Source organism: Eulemur rufifrons, chromosome 18, assembly GCF_041146395.1.
Source record: "Eulemur rufifrons isolate Redbay chromosome 18, OSU_ERuf_1, whole genome shotgun sequence".
Classification (NCBI taxonomy): Eukaryota; Metazoa; Chordata; class Mammalia; order Primates; family Lemuridae; genus Eulemur; species Eulemur rufifrons.
Genome location: NC_091000.1, coordinates 47,655,978 through 47,675,695, shown reverse-complemented (window position 1 = coordinate 47,675,695; position 19,718 = coordinate 47,655,978). Strand labels below are relative to the sequence as shown.

The window sequence follows — 19,718 nt, the reverse complement described above, 5'->3', positions numbered from 1 at the left end:
TATATATGGAGTTTTATTAATATTCAAATGTGTGAGACCTACTCTAAACTAACTGAATCACTCTACTTGATATGATTGATATATTCTTGACATATTCTTACCATATAATTTATATGTTTGTGGTATATTATATTGCAGAATTGTTATATGTTATATCTCAAGAATTATTTCTCTATAAATATTATGTTCAGCCACTTTTATAAATTAAATGCAATGTTTACTATCTTCTTTGAAAATATGGTTAATCACCATGTTCATAACTATTATAGTTTGTCTAAAATTTACTTTGGATTGGCTTTATAATCTTGTTTTACATGCCACAGAAAAACCAAAATCCCTTATTAGTGTCATTCTTGCTACAAACTCTCATCAGATCTTTTGCTTTTGAAAATTATAGATAATAAATTAACTATAAGCATTTTAATTTTTTGTCATCTGTTTTGTTTTACTTTGATACTTCTCTGAAAGTTCTTGCAATCAGCTACAGGCCAGAGTGCTTCATCTTCAACAAAGGACTAAAGCCTCATGGAAAAAGACTATGCCAGGTATTTTGGGGTAGAGGCTTCTGATGGCATCCCTAAACAACTTGAAACTGTTTACTAAGCCAGCATTTCCAGAACTCTAGTCAATAAACAAATGGATTCATGAGACGGTTCTGAGGAAATAAAACAGTCCTGCCAACAAAAAGACCCTTCCATATCAATAGAAGAAAGAGAGAACACATTATATTAAGTATTCTCAGATTTACATATATATAAGGAAGCCCAAAAATGATGACAAAATTAGAACAAAATCTCACTCACTTACATAGAAAAACTGAAGAAAAAAACAATAACTTCTCTTAACTCCTGGAGAAGCAAAGAGCGGCACCTCATGGCAATCTCTCACACATATGTGAGGGACCCATGAGCTAATTCTAGAGGTACATTTTTACATATCTAAAGTTTATTTTGTCCACAACCTTAGAAATAGGCCTTCATTGATAAAACTATAGGCTGAGTTTAATTCTTTAATAAAAATACTTATCTCTATTCTGAAGATTAGAGTAAGGAACTCAGACTCACTATATCTCCAAGGACATACTCTATGAAGGGGGGAGGAGGAGTGAGAACTTTGCCTTATACAAATAGAGAATATCATTTTCATTTACCTTTACAATTGATAACTCAAAATCTAGTGGGGCAAGAATTAACCTCATAGGATTGCGTGAACTTACAAGGGATGGTTGTAGTTTTCATTTGGAATATTGCTGATATTTTAATGTTTTATTTTCTGGAAATATAAAGAAGCCCTTTCTGTCCTCTTGAACTATCTATGTTATAAGCCATATATTCATAACAATTTAGTAGGCTTTGCTTTTGTAAACTAAAATAAAACCTTTGTAAATGTCTTATTTTCCCTACCTGACCCCTCCAGAACTGGGAAAACTCTTATTGAGTATTCTTATTTTCATGGCAATATAAATATTTGCATAGGTTCTGTAAGAATCTGTCCTCCTTTTCACTGGAACATAATTGGAAATAGTGATTATGCAACTAAGGCTTTGCCTTAAATATCATATTTGAAAATGATTCTCATTTGATCAGATATAACCAGACATTTTTAAGAAAGTAAGGTTGACTTTATGGAGACTTACAAAGCAATCTCCTGAAAACTGGCCTGGTACCTGGCTTGCAGTGTTCTTAGCCCTTATAGGTGAGTGTGGAAAGACATTTCCTGGCAGGCCCAGGAAACTGAGAATATTTGGGGGATCTTCAGAAAAGAGGTATTCACTCAAATTTATAAGTACTGCAGGTGAAATCTGGTGGCAAGTTCTTGGATTCTGAACAAGCAAATAATAAGGATAGCAAATAATAAGTCTTTTAAAAGTCCAATCTGAGCTTCCTTATGAAAACTTTCAACAGAGCAAACTTAAGATAGCCTATATGCTGCACAGATGTAAATGATCAAGCCAAATCTAATGACATCATTCTTATTTGATGTTCAAGAATATCCTTTTGAGATTATTTTTGATCTAAGGTGGGGAAGCCCATAGAAAATAATTGTGTTTCAATGGAAAACGATGCATTGTCTACATATAGCACATCCTTTAAGGTTGTTGGATTCTAGCCTTTTATTGTCTTTAAGTTATTTTACAGTTTTTTGTAAATTGATAGGTATGCAAATTCTGTCCTGTCCAGTAGAGTTTCAGTTGATTTCCCTTCCCCAGTGAAAAAACAAGTTTTGCCTCCATTTCCAGTTCAATTCCTCTACTCCACATAAATTCATGCTTTTTGACTTTTCCTTTAACCTGGTTATAACATCTGTCTGGTTCCCTCATTGAATGAATAAAATAAGATCTTTAACCTGTATGTATTATCTTTACTGAGGTAAAATACACATAACATAAAATTAACCATTTTAAAATATACTATTCAGTGTCATTTGGTATGTTTACAGTGTTGTACATCCATCATTTCTATCTACTTCCAAACAATTTCATCACCCTAAAACAAAACTCTATACTCATTAAGCAGCCAGTCTCCCTTGTTCTTTTCCCCAGTTCCTGGCAACACTAATCTAGTTTCTGTGTCTATGAATTTACTTCTGGATATTCCATTAAATGGAATCATATACTATGTGACTTTTGTGTTTAGCTTTTTTCACTTAACATAATGCTTGAGGTTCATCTATGTTGTAGCATATATCAGTATTTCATTACTATTTGTGCTGAACAATATTCCACTATATAGATATACCACAGTTTGCTTATGCATTTATCTATTGATGGACATTTGTGTTGCTTCCACCTTTTGGCTGTTGTGAATAGTGAGCTATGAACATTCATATACAAGTATTTGTTTAAATACCTGCTTTTAAATCTATTGGTTTTATGCATAAGTAGCATTCATTGTGGGGTCATATGGTAACTCTATGTTTAATTTTTTAAGTGAATCACTAAACTTTTGCACAGTGGCTGCACCATTTTACGTTCCCAGTAGCAATGCATGAGGGTTCCAATTTCTCTACATCTTCACCAACACTTGTTATTATCTGACTTTTTAACTCTAGCCATTCTAATGGATGTGAAGCAGTACCTCATTGTGGTTTTAATTTGCATTTCTCTAATAACTAATAATATCGAGCATCTTTTCATATACTTTCATTTGTATATCTTCTTTAAAGAAACATCTATTTAAGTCCTCTGCCCAATTTTTAATTGGTTTGTTTTTCTTTTCATTGTTGAGATATAATGGGTTTTTATATATTCTGGACACTAGACCTTTACCAGATACATGATTTATGAATATTTTCTCTCATTCTGAAGGTTACCTTTTTATTCTCTTGATAGTATCCTCTGACAAACAAAAGTTTTTAGTTTCAGTGGAGTCCAATGTTTCTATTTTTCTTTTGTTGCATGCACTTTTGGTGTTGTATCTAAGAAGCCATTGCCAAATTGAAGGTCATGAAGATTTATACCTATTTTTGCTTCTAGGAGTTTTATAGTTTTAGCTCTTATGTAAGTCTTTGACCTATTTGACTTATATTTTGTATATGGTATGAGGTGGGGATCCACTTTCATGTTTTTGCATGTGGATTTTCAGTTGTCCCAGCACTATTTGTTGAAGAGATTATTCTTTCTCCCCTTGAATGGTCTTGTTGCCCTTGTCAAAACTTAATTGGCCATAGATATATGGGTTTATTTCTGTATTCTCAATCCTAATATACTGATTTATATGTCTATCTTTATGGCAGTATTGCACTGTTTTTATTACTGTAGCTTTGTAGTAACTTTTGAAATCAGGATGAATGAGTTTTCCAACATTTTTTTTTTCTTTTGATTCAGGATCCTTGTAATTAAATATGGATTTTAGAACCAGCTTTTCCATTTCTAAAAAAAAAAAAAAAAAATGGTTATTGGGACATTAATAGCTATTGCATTAAATTTATAAATAGGTATGTGTAGAATTGCCATCTTAACAATATTAAGTCTTCCAATCCATGAACATGGGATATTGTGATGGTTAATTTTATGAGTCAACTTGGCTAGACCATAGTACCCAGATATTTGGTTAAATACTATTGTAGATGTTTCTGTAAAGGTATTTTTTGGATTGGTTTAGCATTTATATCTTTTGGCTTTGAGTAAAACAGACTGCCCTCCATAATGTGGGTGGGCCTCATTCAATCAGTTGAAAGCCTAAAGAGAAAAAAGAGTGATGTCCCCCCTGAGAAAAAGAGAATTCTGCCAGCAGACTACCTTCAGATTCTAGCTGCAACATCATCTCTTCCCAAGGTCTCTACCCTGCTGGCCTACCCCACCAATTTTGAACTTTGCCTTCACAAGTGTGTGAACCAATTTCTTAAAATATATTTTTCACCCCCATACACATACACACACACTCACACACACACACATACACACATCCTGTTGGTTCTATTTCTCTGAAGAGCCCTCATTGACACAAATGTCTTAACTTTTATTGAGGTCTTCTTTAATTTCTTTCAGCAATGTTTTGTAGTTTCTGATGTACAATTCTTGCCTATCTTTGGTTAAATTTATTCTTAAGTATTCTTTTCGGTCATATGCTCATTTTTATATCTATATGAGAACCTTGGCTTTATTTTTTCTGAAATGTATCTTTTAACAAATGAGTACATAATTACCTTTGATCAACAGAGTGCTTTGGGTCCCTTGCTTTAGGACTCTTTGAAATATCACATGGCTTCACACAAAAATAATTTTTATTCGTATTATAACAGAAAATTAAAGGTGCCGTCTTCCCTCCCTCTGTCCAGTCCTGCTTTTATACTTCTGCCCTCAGTGGTGGGATGGATTTACAGTTTCTAGATGCAACTTGTAGCTGACTGAACCAATTCAATTGGTAATAAGCTCTACTTCTGTGTAGTATATATTATTAAATGTGCTGTTTGAAAGCTCTATAATTGCTAAATTAGAGCTCTCTGAGATATGTGAAAAAAAGCAGGATGTAAAATGGTATGTATAATGCTGCGTTTTATGTAACTAGAAAGTAAAAATAGAGTTTATATTTATATTTACAGCTATATGCATAAAGAAAATCAAGGAAAATATATATGAAACTAAGAATAATAGTTATAGATGGGTGGTAGTTCTGTGAACTGGGAAGATGGGTGTGATAGGAGGGAGAAAAAAATCTTTTTATTTCATACCTATTGATCATATGAATGTGTTATCCAAGATAACATTAATTTTTAATGTGTCTTCAGACTGTGCCCAAGAATATTTTCATTCTTACTGTGTTGATGTTTAAAATTGTTCTTTCTCATTTTAAAATCGTTATTTCCTGAGGAAAGCAAGATAATCCAGAATAGAATGGTAAGAAGGGTGGGTGGTTTTACAATTACTTGTTTTGCTAGTTTTCTATTGCTGCTGTAACAAATTACCAAAATTTAGCAGCTTAAAACAACATCCATTTATTATCACACAGTTCTGTGCATTAGAAGTCCAACAGGTTCTCCTCAGACTATTATAATATCAAGGTGTCAGCAGGCAAAGCCATGTCCCTTATTGGAGGGTCAAGAGGAGAGTTTATTTCCAAACTCACCCAAGTTGTTGGCAGAATTCAGTTGCCTGCACTGAGTCCTGGTATAGAGGTTGTTCTCAGTTTCTAGTGGATGTCTGCATTCCCTGGCTGGTGGCTCCCCCCATCTTCAAAGTAACAATCTTCAGCAATGGCCTGTCAAATATTTCTTATACTTTATTTATTTATTGATTGATTTTTATTTTTTTTTTTTTTTGAGGCAGAGTCTGTTCTTCAAGAGTTTTTCTCCTCTGCCCTTCTGCCCTTCTGCCCATCTGCCAGGAATAAAAACAGCCAAAGGCCTCTTTCCTCCTGTGAAGGCCTCTTTCCAGAGTTAGGGTTACTTAGATTCCTTTGTATCCTCAACTCCCTGATGGATTTAGAAAATCTACTATTCTGTAGCTTATGGTCTTGCTTTAGTTAGTAGGTTAAAAGTGACAGACTCTTGTAACTTTATACAACTTCACCAGAAATGGAACACTGTGCTGTGCATATTTAAAAATATGTTTCCAGATTTTTGTGTCAAAACTGCTTTTGTCATTTCTTGAAACTATCTCCTTTAAGATATTTGGCAACAACCTAGCCCCCTCATTAAGAAAACTAACAGCTTGAAAACTTACTTCATGCCAGATGCTTTGCATGTTGTTTCAGGTAAACCTTGCATCACACTTTATTGATTCAATGGATATTAAGAGATAACCATTATTGATCTTATGTTGAAGTTATGCAAAGTGTGAAATATTGTCAACATGATGCCATGAAAATGTCAAGAAGAGAAATGGCAGACCACTTACAGGTACACTGCTGGGCTTTATTTAGACTTCTAGGTGGGACTGCTAGCACAGGCAAGGGAACAAAATGTCACATGGGAATTTGGATACATTTCAGAAAGTTACCTCTAATATTGTCTACTGACTTGACAAATGTTTATTGAGAACTTGTCATGATACAGTCTAGTCTTCACTGTGGACATATTGTCCCCCAAACCACAATGGTCCCTCCCCTCCTCTTCCAGACCTTAAAATCAAGTAGCACCCATGACTTCCTATCAATTGCCTGAATGTACAGATGGTCTTGTCCACCCAGGAAGTATCTTCATTTTACCTTAAGAAGGATCTCCTCTAGTTCTTTGGTCTGATGTAGTTTTCTGTACAAATGATCAGGACAGATTAGCAACATTTTCTAGGGAAAGCACTTATACTATGTGCCATCAAAAACTTCCATATTTGAGCTTCATGGCAGATCTGCTTACACAGAATATCCGGTGTTAGAATCCTTCTCCCTTTCCTTCTGCAATTTTGGAGAATATTATCACTAGCAATGTTGAGGACAACTTGATAAAGCATATATTATTAATAAGTTAAATGATGAAAAAAATTGTGAACCATAATGTCATCTAGGAAATTAGGATTCATTCTTAGGGCTGGAGATGAGAGTAGGGTATTTTGTAAAGAAGTGCTGATGTAGGACTGATTACATGTAAAAGATTGCATGTAAAATCATTGCCAGTGGAGCATCAAACCAGGACCTTAAATTCTGTCTTGGAAATTAAAGAGTGCAGAATTCTCATTCAGTAACTGCCAGTAAGTTGTGGGGTGCAGTGGAGCCTGAATGCAAGCATCAGAACAAGCTGAATAGGATGTAGGATTTGGTACTTGATCTCTATTTATATATCATATGGAACAAGTGATAGATGTTCTTCAATCTCTGTGCATTAACACTCCAGTTTTGTGCTATCTCCTTTACTCTTTTTTTCTTATCCCCACTGTAGAACATTAACCATACCTGCACTGTCGATGGCCCTTAACCAGTTTTTGAAAACAGAACAACGAATAGCCAATTTCTTCTTTCAATCTCAAGTAAAAAAAAGTAGAACACATATTCAAGTTTGTTTACGCTGGGTTTTTAGTGTGCCTTTACATGATTCAGATATCTAAGCTTAAATTCTCACAAATTAAAGTATTAATTTCGAAGGAACATGAGAAAAATAAGAAAAGTGAACAAGTCTGATATAATTTATATAAATAGACTACTTTTGTTAGAATTTTCTCCTCCTGTGAACTAAATTCTCTGAAGCCCCAGGGGCAGAAAAACCTTGAGTCATTTTGTTTGTTTGTTTTGTGACCTATTTATAATTAAAAGATTTGAGTATCATTTTCAGTGAAAAAAGTGTACAAAGCAAAAAGAAGCAAAAAAGATTGCCACATGCCAAAGAAAAACAAGACCTAGAGGCCTACTAAGAAGTATTTTAATCTTTTTTGTTAGGAAAAAAAAATTTCAGACACTAACAGTTTGCAACACTTCAATGTCAGGAAAGGGACTACTTTTTAAATCACCTGGATTTGAATGCTGCTGTTGAAATTGCAGTAGGTGATATTTACTATGTCTTGAAGAACTGAAGTCTTTAAAATAATAACAGTCGCATTATTCAGCATTCTCCAGAGAAACAGAACCAATAGGACGTGTATATATACAGAAAGAGATTTATTTTAAGAAATTGGTCACACAGTTGTGGAGGTTGACAAAGATTCTTTGCTTGACCAAACTTTAGTCAGGCTCCTGAACTGTCTCCTTGGCCCATCTGTGCGCTTCCTTATCAAATCCAGTTTTAGCTAAGAACCCGGCTAAGTCAGTTTAGCAAGGATCCTCCACCCTTGATGTGTGCTCACCCGTGGTATCTGATCAGGTTCCTCATCCTCCACCATCCCCCAAGTGATGTGTGATCACCTTGGCCTGTCTCCAGCAAGAATCTCGTTAAGTTGGTTTAGCCAGAATCCTTCTTACTCCTGATGTTTCCTCTTAGTAACTTCCTATCCACTGACCTCCACCCTGCTCCTTGGCTATAAATTCCCACTTGCCCATGCTGTATTCAGAGCTGAGCCCAATTTCTCTTTTTCACTGCAAGACCCAGTCGTAGTGATCCCTATACCTCTCACTATGGTCCTCAATAAAGTCTTCCTTACCACGGTTTAACAAGTGTCATTAAACAAAGAGCCTCAGGTCAAAACCTGCTGCCACCTGCATCCTGGGCTGGGCTGGGCTGGTCGGGCAGGGCAAGACGACAGCATCAGAAATTAGTTAAGACAGCATCTTTGTGAGTACTTGAAGACGAGGGCTTTGCATTATCTTCCAGCGCTCTCCTGCCCACCGCAACATTCCCCTCCCACGGAGCAGGGAGTCAGTGGATTTGGGTTGAAAATATTTATCTGGCAAGAGATAAATTGGGAGTGGTGGCTGATGCCCTTGCCTGACACCCGGGTAGCTGTCACCACTTCGTTTCAAGGTGAAGCTGTTGCCTTCAGTAGAAATCCAAATTCCAAAAGGAGAAGCCCTACCCGCCGAGCCTGTTCATCTCCTTTCTCCAACACTATCTCCAGGACCCTCAGAGCCAAAGGGAGCCAGGCAGAAGGGGATGGAAGAGGAAAACAACTGCGCGTCTCAGAATTGCCTCCTATTTTCAAACAACAAGGGCGACGATTTCTGAGTTTTGTTTTTCATGAATACATATGAGCAAAGACAAAATTCTCGGCAGCCTAGTGTAATAGGGACTTGTTTCCGCCCGGTTTCGAACCGGGGACCTTTCGCGTGTGAGGCGAACGTGATAACCACTACACTACGGAAACAACCGCAAGAAGCACTCCTCCCTGTATAGTTCGGAAGGTTTTGCCTGTAAGAGCCCAGGCATGTTTATTACGGGCCTATCCAGGAAATGATCGTTGTCGTGGTGCATTTCTTCCCTCCTTTTCTCTTTTCGAAAACAAAAACAACTTATAACCAAGCTTCGCCCAAGGCCCCAATTCTTGCACAAATTCCAAGCGTGAAAAGCTAGAGCAGCATCCTAGAGAATTTGACTTCAAGACCTCCCCATGCTGTCTACGCCCGTTTCTTTATCCAGAAAATGACTGAGAGCCAGGAGCGAGAGGTCTGAGCCCAGGAGATGACTGGAGGCCATCTGCACTTTCTGCCACAGCTTCTATCATTATTTTCTTTGCAGAAATTACTAGACAAAGGCCCTGAACTGACATTCATTTCCAGAGATAAAAACATCACTGTTGTCCACCTGGCAATCTAGGAACTCATGGAAGTCAATCAATGAAGTTTTGCCTCTGGTCCATTTCATTGTAGGCACAGTGGATCCATGAACCCATCCTGTACTTATTTCTCCAATTCCAGACAGAATCTTTATAGTGTTTCCTGACTGCTGTAGTGAATGCTATTATGGCATAAAAGGCCAAGTGGAAGCCACTAGAAATTCCTCTGTCTATGAAAATAGTACAACCAAAAGCAATATTGCATTCCTGGAGAGATTTCAGAGATTAGTGCCACCATCAAAATGCAGGGGTGGTGATTCCTACTGTATCTCTATTCAAGTCATTATTCAACTGCAGAAGATATGGATTATGGAGAATAACAGGGGATTATTGTAAATTTGATCAGGTGATTATTGCAATTGCATCTGCCATTCCAGATGTGGTTTCATTAGTGGAGAAAATTAACACATCCCCTGACACTTGATATGCAGCTATTTATATAGTGAGTGCTTTTTTTCTCTATATCTAATCATAAAGAGCACCACTTTGCCAGCTGAAGTACACCTTATCTGTCCTATTGCTCAGGGGTATATTGACTCTCCAAACCCATTTTACAAACTAGTCCACAGAGACCTTTACTGTTTTACCACTCCACAGACATCATACTGGTCCCTTATCTTGATTATAGTTTTAGTGATAAGAAGGTAGCAACTTCTCTAGAACATTGGTAAGACATTTGCATGCATGAGGGTGGGAAATAAACCTCACAAAAATTGAGAGTCTTACTCGCTCAGTCAAATTTCTAGGGATCCAGTTGTCTGAAGCATAATGGGTTGCAGCAACCCATCTTTTACTATTAAGAAAGGAGTACAACAGAGTAGAACTGTTTGGATTCTGGAGGCAACATTGAGCATGCTACACAAAATCATTTACTGAGTAACCTGAAAATCTGCTAGTTTGAATGGGGCCTAGAACAAGAAATAGTTCTGCAACAGGCCCAGGCTGCAGTACTAGTGGCTCTGCCACTGGGGTCATGTGAACCAGCAAAGTTGGTTTGGTTTGAAGTATCAGAGGTGAATAGGGATACTGTTTGGAGGCTTTGGCAAGTTCCTACAGCTGAATCACAGCACAGACCTTTAGAATTTTGGAGCAAAGTTCTCCATCCTCTGTGGTTAACTACTCTTCCTTTAAAAAAAGCTTTACGTTTGTTCCCAGGTTCTTAGTACAGACTGAATACTTGGCTGTATGCCACCACATTTCCATGTGGCCTTAGATGCTCATCATAAACAGAGTATTGTTTAAATTACTAAGCCTTAAAGTTAGACATATACAGCAGCACTCCATCATCAAATGGAAATGCTACATATCAGATTAAGCTAGAGCAGGTCCTCAAGGCACAAATAGGTTGCATGAGGAAGTCGCATGTATTTTCATGGCTCTGCTCTTGCTACATTGCTTGCATACATGTGCGCGCGCTCTCTCTCTCTCTCTCTCTCTCTCTATATATATATATAAAAAACCTCATGAGAGTTTGTCTTCGATGACCGGTTGACTGAAGCAGAAAAACTTAAGCATGGTTTATATATGGTTCTGCACAATATGTAGGCACCACCTGAAAGTAGACAACTGCAGCACCACAGTCCCACTCTAAGATGTCCCTGTAGTATATTCTGAAAAGAAAATCCCTCCAGAGAGAATTATGAGTACCTGGTTGTCCTACTGTCAACAGAAAGTCAGGGATATTTGGGAATTTATAGTTCTTGCATTTGTCAAAATCGACTCAAATATTCAATTCTCAGAGTACTGCATCTTCTTTATGTGTCATTTCCTATAAAATTTGGTGAGACTTGAATTCAACCTACATTGTAATTGTTCAACTCATGCAATGAATTTTGAATAAAATTTCCAACCATTTCTGCCTGTGAGAGCAGGCCTGTCCTCAAGAAATTGGGTAATCCCCAAGGCTATGACAGCCTCAAAGGAGAGAGTCAACATGTAGTGAGAACTCTAAGAAGGCAAAGACATTTTACCCCCTCCCTCCAACAAAGAGTTGTGACTTTGCTACAGGAAAGCCATGCACTGAGAGAGGAGCAAATCATCTCTGTGTTCCTCATTCTATTTGTGTTTATAATGTCTAAATTAATGATATGAATATAACAGATTAGTTATTCTGCAAAACATTTGGAGCTTACAGTGAAATAAAAATGTTGTGTTAGATGTAAAACCAACAGAAGGCACTCTAGTAAAAAATAAAACATGGACCTCCAAACCAGGAACAAAGATATAAACAGAGATCAAGAAAGCAAATCAAAGGAAGATACTTATTTATAATGCATCACCTAGACATTCTATCACTTGGAGAATCTCCCGGGATGTCCAGATAGTGAGCTACAAAGGACTCAGATAACCCTATGTTGAGTGGAAAATTTATTCATAACCATGGTATTATTTTTAATTTCAATTTCTGATTGTATATTGCTAGTATGTAGAAATACAATTGATTTTTGTTACAGGATTTTTTATGTAAACAGTCATATTATCTACAAGTGAAAATTTTTACCTCTTCCTTTTCAATCCAGATGCCATTTATTTATTTATATATGCCTAATCTCACTGTCAAACACCTCCAGTACAATGTTGAATAGAAGTGGTCAAAGAAGTTATCTCTATCTTGTTCCTGATCTTAGAGGAAAATATTCAATCTTTCATCATCAAACATGATGTTGTATAAAATTAAAAGACTGACCATACCAAGTCCTATGGAAGATATAGAGGACCTACAACTCTAACACATGTTCATAGAAACATAAAATGGTACAGCCATTTTGAAAAGCAGGTTGGCAGTTTCTTAAAAAGTTAAAACATGCACCTGTCATATGATCCAGGCATTCCACTAGTAGTGGAGAAAAGGAAATATATATCTATATAAATATCAGTACACAAATGTTCACAGAAGCCTGCTTGTAATAATCAAAAACTGGAAACAGCCCCAAACATCCATCAACAGATAAATGACTAATCAAATTGAAATAGTGCAATACTACTCAGCTGTAAAGAGGAATAAACTATTGGTACCTGCAGCAACAAGGAAGAATCTCAAAATAATTTTGTTGAGTGGAGGAAGCTGAACATCTCCCCTCTCAAAAACAAAAAGTACATACCGTATGACTTCATTTATGTACAACTTTAGAAAATGCAAACTAAACTATAGTGGCAGAAAGCAGATCAGTGGTTAGAGATGGGGGAGTGGGAAAGAGCAGGAAGAAGCGATTACCAAGGAACCCCAGGAAACTTTTAGAGGTGGTAGATATAGTCAGTATCCTAATTGTGGTGATGGTTTCACAGGTGTATACAGTTGTCAAAACTTAAACTGTAAACTTTAAGTATGTTTAGTTTATTGTATGTCAGCTATACCTCAATAAAGCAGTTTTAAAATGACATAGGATACCAGCCTGAGCAAGAGCGAGACCCCGTCTCTACTAAAAATAGAAAGAAATTATATGGACAGCTAAAAATATATACAGAAAAAAAATTAGCTGGGCATGGTGGTGCATGCCTGTAGTCCCAGCTACTCGGGAGGCTGAGACAGGAGGATCGCTTGAGCTCAGGAGTTTGAGGTTGCTGTGAGCTAGGCTGACGCCACGGCACTCACTCTAGCCTGGGCAACAGAGTGAGACTCTGTCTCAAAAAAAAAAAAAAAAAAAAAAAAAAATGACATAGGATAACAGATCTTCAGTAATATTTAATTATTAATAAATGTTTTCTTGGGTTCTAAGTTTCTCTAACAAATATAATTCTTAAAATGTGTACTTTTATAGAGTTCTTGCTTCATTTTTGTATTTTTTATTTTTTTAGTGGCCTTTATTTGTTGCATCAAGCTGTCATACAATTTTGCGAATATTGTGAATAATTCACTTTATAGTGAATTATTGTTTTTTGGACACTAAGAGGGAAATCACATGATTATTACCTCAAAAATATATTTCAAAACATGTTGTTATGTTATCTAAATTTAAAATCATATGAATTATTAATTACTGATCTACAAACAGCGTAAGTGCCCAATGTAAGTATATACGAAAAATTAAATTAAGGTTGAATGTAGGCAGATGAACAGATTGAAAAAATTAATAAAGGCATCAGAATAGATGTAGTAGAGAGAAGGCACACAATCACAGAGAAATAAAATTTGCTTTAAATGAATGAAAATTATTCTATATGTTCTAAAGGTGAAAGCTGTTTATTATTTTAAATATGGACATTTTAGGCAAATGTACATTATGCAAACTGATCACAAAGTGAATGGGTTTGCTTTCCAGAATCAGTTCAGTCATATGGGTTTCATTTGTGTCTGTACCCCCAAAATATTCAGTTTTCTTTTCTGACTTCACCTATGCTTAGTCAAGAATAAGCCGATATTACCCACCCTGTGCAGGTGGGACCAGGGGTGAAATAGATCACAGTTTTGGCTACTGTCATAGTTCCACTCCTGGCTACCCTAGTTTTCTTTTCTTTTCTCTCTTTTTTTCTCTTCAGAAAACCATTTTTCTTCCTATATTGTTCAAAGCAATGATATTGAAGCATAATACTGAAAGGAATAATAGAACAAATTGTTAAAGCACTTTGAAAGGGAATTATCCTGAACTGATTCTTCACATTCTGAGGTGCTGCCCCACTGTGCAATCTTGGATGTTGGTGGAGTCTGAAAGATCTTCAGAGCCATCAAAGGAGCCATCTTCTAAGTGTCATGTATGTATCAATTATTCTTGAAGAATTATTTTGTAAAATGCATATACAGGCCGGGCGCGGTGGCTCGCGCCTGTAATCCTAGCACTCTGGGAGGCCGAGGCGGGTGGATCGCTCGAGGTCAGGAGTTCGAGACCAGCCTGAGCAAGAGTGAGACACCCCCCCCCCCCCCCCGTCTCTACTAAAAATAGAAAGAAATTATATGGACAACTAAAAAATATATATACAAAAAAATTAGCCGGGCATGGTGGCGCATACCTGTAGTCCCAGCTACTTGGGAGAGTAGGATCGCCTGAGCCCAGGAGTCTGAGGTTGCTGTGAGCTAGACTGACGCCACGGCACTCACTCTAGCCCGGGCAACAGAGTGAGACTCTGTCTCAAAAAAAAAATAAATAAAATAAAATAAAATGCATATACAATCTAACACAAATAAATCTCTCATGGTAATATTCCGTACACATTGCTCTGAACTTTGCTATTATGTTAAAATATATGTACATACATAATAATCTTTCTCATTTTCTTTTAAATGTGCATCATACTTCACTGTGTAGTTATGCCATAATTTATTTAATTAAATAATTCTGAATTATTTAATAAGTTAAATTTAATAACATCTGAATTACGTAGGCTTTTCTTAATCTTGCAATTACAAATAATGCTGCAGAGAATAAGCTTAAACACAATATAATCTCTCAGTGTGCAAGTATATCTCACGCATTTGTGGAAATGCTGCATCAAAGGGTATGTGTATAAAGGATATATGTATTTGAAATATTGGTAGATCTTGCCAAATTGTCCTCCATATCAGCCAGGCATGGGATATTGTCTGTGGAGAGCACAATTGAATAAGATCCTGAGCACACTTAACACAACTCTTTGTGTTCATTCCCAGCCACAACTATGAAGCAAAACCAGGCAATACACGAAAACTGCAGGGAAAAAAATTAAAACCGGCAATTCTTGTAATGCTGGAATGTTGCCTTCTCTCAAAGAGGTGAGAGTTAGCAATCTGGGGCCTGGAAGGATAGTGAGGGGTGGAAAGGGACTGAGTGGAGAGATTTGTTGAGAGGGCTTTGGAAGTGACCTCCTTTTGTGTATTGCTGAAAGTAAACATGCCAAGTAAGCAAGAGTGGCTAACAATAGAAAAGATTGTAGCATTCAAGCCTTTATTGTTACGTATTTTTAATACATAAATAGCATTTGTACATCAAGCTGTGATGGCCGAGTGGTTAAGGCGTTGGACTCGAAATCCAATGGGGTCTCCCCGCGCAGGTTCAAATCCTGCTCACAGCGCTCTTTACTATTTTTCCCGAGTCACAAAACTCTCAGTTTTCCATCTTACTCCATTTGCAAACTGAGATGAGAGCCGCATCCTATCTCGAGCTCTGTGTTGGCCCGCCTACTTATGCCCTAGGCCCCCTTCTGATTATTTCCGCCCTTCCATCCTACTCCTCCAAGCTGGGCAACTGTGAACCCCTCAGCACGGGGCAGTTCTTTCTTCGGCCCAAGGTCGACGGCCTCTTCCTGGTCCACACAAAGCCTGGAACTTAGCGTTCAGAATAGCTGGTTGTACACTGAGATCACTGTATGTGAAAGCAGCGGCAGATCCCTATGGCAAAGAGAAACTGAGGAAATGTTGTTTTAAAAAATCTGGAATGAATCTGATAATAGAAATGTTGTTACCAACCTTAAACAGTTCTCCAGCATTAAAAACAAATCAATCAGGCTGATGGAAACCAAAAAGGTAGAGGATCATAAACATCCATTAGTATGTGCGTGCCAGGTGTTCTTAAAAATATTGTATAGAATTGAGGAAATTGAGGCCAAAGAAGGATACACAACTTGGCCGAGGCAACAAATCTAGTAGGGAAGAAGAGTAAGTCGGGATAAATGCCCTGTGTACCGTGGCTGCGCTCGGATCCAAAAAATTGGGCTTCTAGCTCGCAGAGGACAGGACCGCCCCACTTATGAATACTTTTGCATCTTCACGTGACTGTTTCTTCACATTAAGCCATTAAATAATATTTACCCAATTTATCTAATAATGACTTGTATTCTATAATTTTATAATGATATTAACTATGAAAAAGTATAGACATATAGATCAGTACAACAGGAAAGTCTAGAAATAGATTTTCATATATGGGGCCAATTGACTTTTGACAAAGCAACAAAGGCAATTCAATGGAGAAAGGATAGTCTTTTTAGCAAATGGCACTGGAACAATCAGACATCCACATGCAAAAAAATTAAAAATTTAACAAATTTAAAAAAGAAACCCTTATTTGCACCCTTTTACTAAAATTAACTCAAAATGGGTCACTGATCTGATCTAAATGTAAAACCTAAAATAACATAGCTTTTAGAAAAGATAGAAGAAAAAAATCTTTGTGACATTGGATTGGCATTATCCTCCCCACCCCAAAATTGATAAATTAGATCTCATCCAAATGAAAAACTTCTCTGCAAAAGTCATTGTTGAGAAAACATTAAAAGACAAGTTTTACAATGACAAAAAACATTTGCAAAACACATATCTGATTAGTGTAATGTGTCCAGAATATATAGAGAACTCTCAGAATTCAAAAAGAAAAACAATTAAAAATGGGCAAATATTTGAGCACACACTTTACAAAAAAAAAAAAAAATACATATAGCTAACAAATAAACACATGAAAATACGCTTTAATCACAGCATTATTTTTGGTCTTTCATAACCAGATTCAACCTTGATGCCATCATTGAACAGTAGATAGGTAAAATATGATAAATCCATAATATTAAATATTACACAACCATGAGATATAACAGAATATATGTACATGTAACAATGCATGTAGACCTTAAAAAAGTTTTTTAAAAAAGATACTTGACACAATAAGCTTTTTCCCTCTGTTAACATTAATTATTCTGCTCTCTGGCCTTCAAAATCTTCCTGCTGCTCTCCACTTTCTTGTCTTTTTGTATTTGTGTATTTATGCCTTTAAATACCCATAATGCACTATATAGTGTAGCTTGGAAAAGGAGAAAGCAAATGTTGCGCTTAATTTGCCACCATTATAATTAGATCTACTTCTGACTGACTATAATTTTTCAACACTGTGGAACCCTAAAGATTAGTTAAAATAGTGGGTGGTAATAGGGAACCACCATTTATACTGGGATCAAGATACTAAAAAGGCTAGAAAATTATTTTTGTGTCAAATTTTCCTGCCACTTGTGTCATCACTCACCATTTCAATCTAATGTGGTTAAACTGAAGGAACACATATCACATCTAGGACATAATCAAACCTCATCTGTAAGCTTCTTGTTATTTCCAATCACTCTAAGTTCTGAAAAATACTGGCTCAATTACCACTGTATTCTCTCCCCTACTGCTCCAACTTTTCAGAATATAGAGTTAAAAAAAAAAGGACCTACATGAGCTCCCTTAGAAAGACACAAATGGGACTATCTTCTATTTCTGAGCATTAATTTGTCTCTGTGGTGCTGAACTCAAGGTTTGCTCAAGCCATCTCTATCCCTGGTCTTTTCCTTATTGGCTGAAGCTAGCAGCATTCGACATTTCCATAGCTTCCACAATAGTCCCAGAAATCAGCTATTTATTCTGTGTTCCAAGAGAATGTTTGGCTTTCTGAAATGGTTTTAGAGGGCCCCTTATTGTAGCCAGAAGAAAATGAGGGAATGCCATCAGAACCCTATAGTCCACTGATGCAGGTATCTAGATAGGAAAGATTGTAAAACAACTCCTTGGTCTCTCTATTATGAAATAAAAAACCAGGACAAAGGGATCAATGCTTGGTTTATTTTAGATCTCCTGCAAGGCAAAACTAGGTCCTTCCGCATATAACACACAAGTGATACCCACTGCACTAAGGTACAATGCCACTGCTGAGGAGGACAGGTACAAATGCTAGAAACAGTAGAAGACAAACAACAAATAAGCTACGGTCAACAGATATCCATGGACAGTCTCACCACAAGCTCAGGTAAGGAGAGTATTTTAAGTGCTAAGTAACCTTATATGCCTCTCCCATGGCACAAGTTTGAAAGACCCATCAGTTAGAATGTACAGGGAAAAGGTTAAGTTTAGATGTTCAAAACTGAATTCTTGATTTTTACCTGGTTCTTATTTATTCATTCATTCAAGGGATATTGATTGAATCCCTATTATATAAGCCAGGGCGTGATAAGTAGCTGGGAATAAGGCAGTGAACACAACAAGTGAAATAGCCTTTTTCTTATGGAACCAGTTCATACTAGTTTTAGTTCCTAGCAAAGAGTAGTTGCTGATTAAATATGCCTTTCTGCAATGAAAATCTTTACATAGCAGAACCTTTTATCAACTCTTCTTCAGGATCAGTAAAATTTGATCTCCTGGATATTTTTCACTATGCTATGTATGAGACAATTACGGACAAGGAGGCTGCCAATACAGACACATGAAATGGCAAAAAATACACATAGTGTTAGAAGCATATATACATAGTCATGTGTGTATGTGTACATACATGTATATATATATACATATTTATTAACAATGAGCATATACAGTCTATAGGCCCTAACGACTAAAGTTTTTCTGTCATGATTTTAAACTTCCTCAAACAAACCCAGGTGTATAGTTCTTGTTATACACCTTTGCATGAACACTGCCTCTGTCTTTTGTTTCAAACCTCAAGAAAGTGTCTCCTTTAGGTGTAAGTGGGAGTTTGAGTGAATTTCACTACCAAGCTCCTGATAAGCTGCCAGAAATGAAGAGAAAAACACTCAAGTCGATATCCTGCCTAATTTTTCGTATGCCAGCCCAGAAATAAGCATACAACATACCATGAAATTTCTTGATATAAAATTTCTCAGAAGACTGCTTGAGATTTCCCTGTGTGGTGCTTGTGAAGAAAGTGGGCCTCCAAGAGTAGCATTTATTTGGCTATGAGTTATTGGGTTTTGAAGCTATTGATTCTAAATAAAAGTCGGAAAGTATAGGGAAATTGCCCCTCTGGGGGGGAAAAAAAAATCTGAAGGACAGCATAAATTTAAGGTTCATTTTAACTAATTTACAAATGTAAGGAAATCAAAGCAAGCGGGTTTCCTTAGTGTAGTGGTTATCACATTCGCCTAACACGCGAAAGGTCCCCGGTTCGAAACCGGGCGGAAACAAAAAGGGCTTTCCTTTTCCTCACCCTGCCTCCACTTGTGTTCATGTCATATCCCTTCCATTGAAAGAGTTTAGAAAAGGTGCCGCACCTAGCTGTGGTTGGCCGCCCATAGAAAAGGTGCAGTACCCTGCTGTTCAGGGCAGGAACAGAGTGAACAGCCCCGAGGCTGTGCGGTTGATGTTTGCAGGGAGGATCAAGAAGTCAACTGTTAACTGCAGCAGAGTGAGCCAAGT

The 19,718-nt window shown here is 36.9% G+C and overlaps 1 protein-coding gene and 3 non-coding genes across 4 annotated transcripts in view; 2 read left to right on the top strand and 2 right to left on the bottom strand.

The window, feature by feature from the left end:
- Positions 1-19,718, bottom strand: part of LOC138399089 (histone H2B type 1-K) — a 389,419-nt gene that overhangs the window by 21,213 nt on the left and 348,488 nt on the right. The window lies entirely within an intron of this gene.
- Positions 9,094-9,166, bottom strand: TRNAV-CAC (transfer RNA valine (anticodon CAC)). Its single transcript has one exon. It is a non-coding gene; the product is annotated as a tRNA-Val (tRNA).
- On the top strand, positions 15,535-15,616 carry TRNAS-CGA (transfer RNA serine (anticodon CGA)). Its single transcript has one exon. It is a non-coding gene; the product is annotated as a tRNA-Ser (tRNA).
- Positions 19,414-19,486, top strand: TRNAV-AAC (transfer RNA valine (anticodon AAC)). Its single transcript has one exon. It is a non-coding gene; the product is annotated as a tRNA-Val (tRNA).